The following is an 8,773-nucleotide window of genomic DNA, read 5'->3' on the forward strand; positions in this document are numbered from 1 at the left end:
GCCTTCATTTAGCCATCCTGTTGGTATGAATTGCTGGGCAATGCCCATCATCACAAGAACGCTACTTTTGACATCCAATCTTTACTGAAAGATTCACATGTGAAGACTTGGTGTGGAATGAGACTATGGCGAGCGCACACTTCTGCAAACCAGCAACGAGCTCAGCATTCTGGATCAAGAGCATTTCAAGCCTCCCAATCACACAGTGCTCCTAACACCATCAGATGCCTCGAAGTGGAGCATCAGGTACTCCTAGTAATCATAATAATACCCAGTGTCACTTATTTCGTGATACTAAGAACAGACTGTGGACACATATGCATAGCTTTAGCAATTTCCTTTCAGAGTCCAGACAATGCCTGGGTGTTTGGTCTATTCTTCCCTATGCTACGAATAAACTTGCATTTCTGCTATCACCTTTATGACAGACATGCAAGTTGCCAGCAGCTCTTGGTCAGACAGACTGTGCAAAGAGGAACTTGCAAAATACCTGCCAGTAAGAAGATACCTCTTCCTTGAAGCGGATCTTGAAAAAACTTGCATACAACAAAAACAGACTCTGTGTTGCCCAATGCCATAGCAATGCCCGTTAAGTTACTGAGAGGACAAGAGCTGCTACCGTGTACTCCAACAATGGCAAATACGTTCTTTTATCTGTTAACTTTATTAGAGAGTCTTGAAATGACCTAATGACGTGTGCCCCTAAACTGCTCATGACAAAAAATTATAGCAAAAACCTCTCGAGTGCTTCATTTAAAACACTGCATGTCATTGTTAAACGAGCTGGTGCATTTTCACCTTGCCACGGGAACTAAGCTGCCTCTTACACACAGGTGATTTGATTGCAACAGACCTAACATAGCTAATCTGTAAATAATATTGATTATGACTGTAAAGCAGAACACCAGCCCATCACCTCCATGATTTCTCTTCACAGCTAGGCTCCATAATTGGAATCTTTGAGGAACCAATAAAAATAAAGCCAGGCAAAAGCAGAAAGGCTAGAAAATACCACCGTGACAGCAAAAGACTTTAACATATTTAATGTGATCTCCTTTCTCCATTTTCCTTTATTTGCAGGCTTGTTCGAGTTGCACGGAGTACTCTGTGCCAGCTGGCACTGGTTTTCTTTATGCATGAGGAAATGGGACACGTATTCAAATACAATCCACCGCAATCACTTGCGTCTTCCTCGTTCCTCTCCACATCTAAAACCTCCTCCCAAAGAATCCCCATCCCATAATCATGTAGAAATCAAACAGCTGGCAGTGACTGGGGCACATATTTTGGTTGCCTAGCACCAAATTTTGGATGCTTTTTCTTTCCCCCCCCCCACACACACACACACACACACCAGTGAGTGGAAGACACCCCATCGGAGAACCCCCTGCCAATCCACACCCAACAGAGGAGCTTTAAACGCCTGATCTTGAAATGTCATAGATTTCATAGATATTAGGGCTGGAAGGGACCTCGGAAGATCATCGAGTCCAGCCCCCTGCCCAAGTGTATCGGACAGTCACAATTCGGACGACAGGAGAGGTTATGGATACACAGCACAGGCTTGGACATGGCAGGTTTAATGGATCACCAGGAAACTTGCACTGAAAATGTGCGCATCATAAGGGGCTCCAAAATACGTTAACAAAACACAAGATTTTTCAGCTTTCCAAATCAATTATTTAACTGTTACAGGTAAAATACACTTTTTGTAGAAAACAAAGTAGCCTAAGGACCTGTTATAGACAGTAGACAGCAAAAGAAAAAAACCCATGAAACTCGCTTCAAATCCAAATCGAAAAGGACTACAAAGACCAAGGAACGGTAGTAAGCAGCAAGGGTGTTACCCAGAGTTTGCACCACCTAGGACTTCATTTTGGTTTGAAGAGGTTTTTACAGAAAAACCCTCAAGAGACATGATCCCTTGAGAGCTCCAGAACTACACACACATAGCAACACTTTGTTCTGGAATTAGGTAGTAAAATCTGCATGAGCAGGTACAGTAAAACGCAGTATTTTAAGTGGCAAGACCAGGACTGTTGCAGATAGTCCCAGAAACAGTCTGAAGTGCTAGGGGGACCAGAGGTCACTGCCTGCTCAGTGTTACCTAGAGCGTGTGCCAGTTTGAAGAGGTTTCATGATCTGCTATACCAATCCCAAGGTGCAATCCAAATAACAGAAGAATAGCTGGAAGACCATATACTGCACTTTGTTTCTTTGCTACATGTAGTTAGTGCTGTAAAATGTATATAATGGCTCGCCTTTCTTTCTATATATAAATTGCCAAATCAAGACATCTCACTTATTGTGTCTATGAGAGATGTAAGATTAGGGTCTGTTATGATGGACAGGTGGGGCGATCAATAGACATGGGAAAGTTTCCAGTGTGTGAACCGCGATGGAGAAGGGGGCAAACCAGAACTACGCGGCCTTTTGATGAGAGGCGACAATTTTGCTATTTATACACCCCATACATCGCCACTGCCGCAGGCGCGCTCAAAGGCTTGGTTTGTGCAGCCTCTGAAAACTGTGGATAGCAGCATTCCCAGTGTTTAGCACAATTCCCCTATTGTTTTAATGCTCCCGACAAGTGCTTCATTGTTCCTTAACCATGTACACACTTCATTCTAGTAATTAGCTGTCAGAGAGGGCCCAACAGCATCTTAGTATTGTCTGCTCAAATCATATTAATGAAATGCAATCCACTCAAATGTCCTGAATGCATAGCTGTAATTGCATTAAATAGAGAGGCTAGGGACATCAGCATCAAACTTCAGCTTCTGAACAGAGCGTTACAATCAAGCACATTAATCCATTATTTCTTCAAGATCTGACAGCCAATTAATATTACAGGACTTTCTATGCAACCGCAAGGATTGATGTCCTTGTGTTATTTTGATTTTTTTTTTTGTTAAATCATAAAGGCAACTGTTTAGACTAGGGGATGTCAAAGTAAATGCTGGGCATAACATTTACAGCTATAAATCGATTGTTGAAGGTAGAACAGTAATATGAAAACTTTAGACCATTATTACAGTATTAGAAACCGGATTCTCATCTATAGAAATCCAAGAGCTATCCTTCCTACATCTAAGGGCACATTAAGACCAACTTTTTTAAAACAATTCAAACAAGTTCTGCATCTAATATGTGAGCTTTTCAACTGTCTTAGGCATTTCCAGGATCCCCCCTGTCAAATTCAATCTGGCGGTAATCTCCTGCATTCCCAAACAGGCATTTGCCAGTAGTAACCAACTAGTTCTGTGAATCAGCGTTCGGTTGATTTTTAGGATTCGTGCTTTCTATCATCAATCCAAGACCGCTCCACAGAACAGAATTTGCACTGGATTTAAAAAGTGAGAAAAAGAAAGAGAGAGAAACACGAGGGATAAATATCCCGTGGACACAGCACACTGGGAAGACCTACGCTGACAGCAACTTCAGAGTTGTGATAAAATTTCATTTGACTTCAGCATAATAAATTATGATGGGACAACCAAATGGGATACGCAGCTTAAAGGCAAAGTTCTGGTATCCAAGTCCAGCTAAATATGACACCTCACCTTTGACCATGGCCTGCTAGGCAGCTAACTACAACACCTTAGGATTTCTAGAAGACTTTCCATAATTAACTAATGATAATTACATAAATTATCAGAAGAAAATGCATTTCAGGATACACCAGGTGTCCAGAAAACGTCTATTAATATACTGTTTTGGTAAGAAATTCTTGAATTGCTGCAGTTGATTTTCCATAGGAATGGATTACTTTAATCAGACGCTAATTAACGTTTTCTACTTGACTTCAGCCAGGCTCACAGTGAAGCTCAGTTACCCAAGTCAAAGAAAACGCTTTTACGTCTACCAAGCATCCATCAGCCCAAGCAGTCCTCAAGTACCTTGTATATACAAACGTGAAGAGCAGTTCTTCTCTCTGGAGTGGAGGGTGACAGCCAAAGAGCACATTACAAAGATAGTAGCTGAAGGGTAAAACTTGGCCAAGGACACAGAGAGACTCCTGTTCTTATGGAAACTTTCACGGCCATTTATAGCAGACAGGATTTCTTTGTTTAACATCTCATTCAGAAGACTCAGGGTTTGTAAACTACTTGGAACATATTTTATCTAACATACAAGGATGCAAGGCTGAGTCAAGCCGGCTGGATTTTTGATATTCCAAGGCTGATGCTTACAACCACCGAGCCACTGCACCAGATGCTACACGACTTATGCTTTTCTTCTTTTAATAAAAGAAAAAGTAAAATTCTTCTTAGCACTGTGAAATCATCTCTAAGTCAGTATTTTAAGGTGGAAAATACAATATTATAATGCAATAGTTAAGTACTTACGTTTATTTGACAAACTCACTTATCTCAACAGTGAAGGGCCTGAGTTGTATACAGTATCCTTATCAAGTCTGTTGAAATGCATTGCTTTCTAAGCAATGCTGGCCACAGGGTTTGAACTGCGGCTATGGTGCGTAGATTGAATAAGTGGTATCACCAAAGCAGCAATGTCACCATGCACCTCAGAGTATAATTTACTAATTTTGCATAAGTTTATTTTAACAAACAGAGGAGATGTTTAATGTTGAAATATTTTAGGGATGCAACTGAATTAAGTTTAATCCTAACACTAACAGTCTCTTCTCAATAGGTCACAGGAGTATGTCATAAAAATGTCCGTTACATATAGTCAAGGGGAGCAAATTCAGACAACACGCTATTCTTTACCTTCTGCTTCTTGGAGTGTGTTCAGCACATCATTTGTTGACAACTCCAGGATGGGTTTTACCTATGCAGGCACAGATAGGACCCTGAAGGAAGGCAAACTCATAGCCCCTATAACTCTCACAGGTTGCTTTCATTTTCATCGTTAAGCTTCTCTGCTCAAGGCCCTGGCGCATGTTCAGTTAACGGTGCGATGGGATCTGATCCCTGAACCCACAACAACTGGCTCTCCACACTGAAGCGGCGCATGCAGCTCCCGCTTCCATGGGCACCCCGGGAATTTAAAAAAGGGGGCAGGTAGATGGGGCTCCCAGCTGCATGCCTGCTTTTTAACAGTTCACAGCACGCTGAACCCAAGATCTGGAAGACTTGCCCACGCTGTGCCCCTCCCTGCCCCCCATCTGCCTCCAGGGATGAGAGGGCCCGGTGAGCCCAGGACCCAATCCTGCCCAGGCCCGATCCCACTCATCGGGTAGAGGATGCCTGTATCCCGGACCCTGGGGATGTCCCATGCCAGAACTCTACGCCCAGCTGAACATCAGGATCTGTCATGGGTCAGCTCCTGCATGCCACACTTTCAATCTAAGGTGTGAAACAAGCCACAAAGATGTTATATGTGGAGCATCTTTGTGGCTCATTTGCTATATTATCACACCATAAATTGGCTTTATGCATGGCCAGGTTACTATTTATGGCATGATTAACACCTTTAATCACATCCTAAATGTAACTTGTGACAAAGTCGCAATACAGATTTCTACTGTTCATTCATAGACAGGAAAGATTTAATGCATCTTTGCTTTCCCCGGAGCAGTAAAGAATAACTAATGCCCACAGAGTCATTTACAGTGTTTAAAGCTCACTCCAAATAATGGCAATATTATTTGTAAGGCTCTTGTACAAGTATCTGGTAGAGAGCACTGACAAAAAAAGCTCATATCCAGTTTTTTGAAGCATCCATATTCCTGGACTGGGGAACACAAACATATAGCGCGGTTACGTCTTTTTGTTATCATCCCACTTCAAGTACAGAGGACATTTACAGTTTACAGAGAATCACATTTTCCCTTCAGGAATCCTCTTCCTCTGGCTCCATAGCTATAAACATTTTATTCTTACAGTCCCCTTCAAAGGATGGCAGGGCATAATTCCCCCTTGGAAAAGAGCGGGGGTGGAAAGAGAGAGAGCCCATACAAAGAGGAGTCTATAATGGCTCAATGGCTCTTCATGTTCCTGCTCAGTCAGGGACACACACAAGGTGAATGCCCTTACAACTGCATGACAGATGCAGTTACATTTTGCATAAGCAATTCGATTTTCGCTTGAGCAGAGTGCCCACTGGCCGTTATGGGTGCTTGCTCTCGAGCACAAATCCCATCCTAGACTTGCCAAACCTTTCCTGACACAGACTACGCTGGAGCGCTCCCCAGAAACGCTGCAGTTCGCACAAACGGGAATCTTCTGAAGAGAACAGGTTGATCAGAAAATCCCTGCCATCTGCACTAAAAGTATTTCAAAAAGGATATAGTCTTGATGCCACTGCGAGCTAGCATAAGACTCGTTCTGCAAACGGTGAAAGCAATCAGTCAAGTCCTCTTGCTCACATTGCCAACAAATGCCAAGACAAGGAACTCAAGAGTTCCCTGGACTCAAGGAACCAGTCAGGAACATAATCCAAGCACCTGACTGCTGGTCACTTGGCTCTAACCTCTCTGCTCGCCATACGGGGACACACCGTACCATGTCCATTGCAAGGCGTGCATTCTTCATGTATTGTACTAAGCACTACCGTCCATGCATCAAACACGACGGGTTTCTTTTAACAGATACAGTTTTATACTCCTCTTAGCTGAGCTATACAGATGTGTCGTATACAACAGGTTTCCTACATTCTCTCTCCCAGCAAACCAACCTCATGAAACAGCAGCATATGCATCACTTGCTACTCAAGATTGTTAGCCAAATCAAGTAGAGTAGTGGTCTGGACACAAAGCAGTCATTACAGAGTTAAAATGTCCCCAATAGAAGTCATAAATTGAAACTTATTTAATTAGGCACTGTATTTGGAAATGTGAAATAAATTCTTTCATTAACTAAACCAAATTCCCTTAAAGGCAACAATATGCTCCCCCTCTGTCAGGACAGAGTGCAATGAAATCTTTATTTTAATTGGGGTTAGCAAAGGGGCCATTTGGCTTCACATGCTTTGTTTATCAGCCCTAAGCTTTATAGCTCAACCAATACTTGAAATATCCTATTACACAACCATTTAATTTAAAAACTCATTTTTTCTAAAGAATTCTGTATAAGAGATATTTTAAATAATAGGAGTTTTGGAACTTCGAAATACAAGTCTGAACGATGCTGCAAGGTGAGTGGACATATAGCCTCAAGGGAAAAAGCTGTTTTTCATTTGCTTTGTTACGATCTAGATAATTTTCAGTATGCGCCGCACTACAAAGTCCCATCTCACCTTTTCACAAGGAAATCCAGCAAAAAACCCTGTTAGAAACTGGATCACTTCATGATGGTCACTAAAGAATCAGGATCTGTATCCTTTCCAAGTCTCTACACTCCCTAAATGTCATGACATGTTTTTTAGTTGACCATTTAAAAAACCTCCCACACAAGGACGATTTCTATATCTGTAAGAGCTAACTGCAGGAAACAGGAGTGTTTCTGAAGCAGACTGCAACCAGGAACAAGCTCCTGGAGAGAGCTTTCCATGCAGTTCGTTCAAAAGAATGCATCCGAGCCAAATGTTTCCTAAACAGCTTCAAACTTTCACAGGAAATTTGTTTTGGAAAGTTTGAAAGAAACTCTATTCTTATATAAACTGTAGCACATGCTACAAACAGACACTGCCAAATGATTGGGAACAGGTTTAGGTTAGAGATCAGAAGGCAATATTTTACAGTTAGGGTGGCCAAAATCTGGAACCAGCTTCCCAGGGAAAGTGGTCCTCGCCCCTACCTTGGGGGAATTCAAGAGGAGGTTGGATGATCACCTGTCTGGGGTCTTGTGAACCCAGCATTCATTCCTGCCTGTGGCAGGGGGTCAGGCTAGATGATCTGATCAGGTCCCTCCTGACCCTAGCTACTATGAAACTATAAGGAGATCAGTTGTGCTAGGACGCGTGCGAGTCCAATTCTCTGCGTGTCTGGGCAAGAAGGAACCCCGGGGTTTCCCCACGTGCAGACACACCCCAAGCTGGATTCCCTGACTTGGGGTGTGCCTCTGCAGGTGGCGATACTTGGACAGGTGCTCCGGGGGCTTCAGGAGCCTGATCCTGCATACCCTGGAACTGCAACACAGGATCAGGCTCCTGCAGCCCTGGGAGCGGCTAGAGAGTGTGAGCAGCTCCAGGCTAGCTGTGCTCTCCTGCTTTAAAGCAAACCAGTGCCTGCTGCAAAACAGCTGGACAAATGCATATTACCTTCTGTCGTGGCCATGCATCCACGGTGTGACAAAAGGCATGGACATCTGCTTGTTTTCACTTTGCACCATAAACATTTTTTGTCTGCAGCCATAGCTGCAATATCTGTTAGCAACCATAGTTAATAACGTTTCAAAGGAAAGCAAAAAATAATTCCTTTTCGGTAGACGCACCAAGCTCCTGGTGGGAGAATTTACAGAAACTGTTTTGTGCAGTACCCAGGAAAAGCACATTGTAAGAGGACTAGAAAATAGAATTAACAACACATCACAAGCTAGTGCCTTCCAACTGTACTAGTATTAACAAAATAGCAAGGTAAGAGGTCTTCTCCATCCTTACGGTTAGGGTCAAGCTTACATGGAACTTGAGGGCAGGCGTTAAGGCTATACATAGCACCAGCTTTCAGGAGCTACAGGTCACTTCATCAGATGCTGTCATTTTTTAACATTAACTTGTTATAACGTATATACACACACAATAAATACACATAACCACATCACAAATTTTATATAAAATACACACATATCCTCTTTGGTTAGTTTATAAGGTGCAAGCAAATCTATCCTTCCTGCTGCAAAAAATAAGCCAGAAGATATTTTTTACCACA

At 42.6% G+C, this 8,773-nt stretch overlaps 1 protein-coding gene across 7 annotated transcripts in view; it reads right to left on the reverse strand.

The window, feature by feature from the left end:
* Positions 1-8,773, reverse strand: part of DENND1A (DENN domain containing 1A) — a 287,266-nt gene that overhangs the window by 71,744 nt on the left and 206,749 nt on the right. The window lies entirely within an intron of this gene.

Source organism: Alligator mississippiensis, chromosome 12 (genome assembly GCF_030867095.1).
Source record: "Alligator mississippiensis isolate rAllMis1 chromosome 12, rAllMis1, whole genome shotgun sequence".
NCBI classification, from domain to species: Eukaryota; Metazoa; Chordata; order Crocodylia; family Alligatoridae; genus Alligator; species Alligator mississippiensis.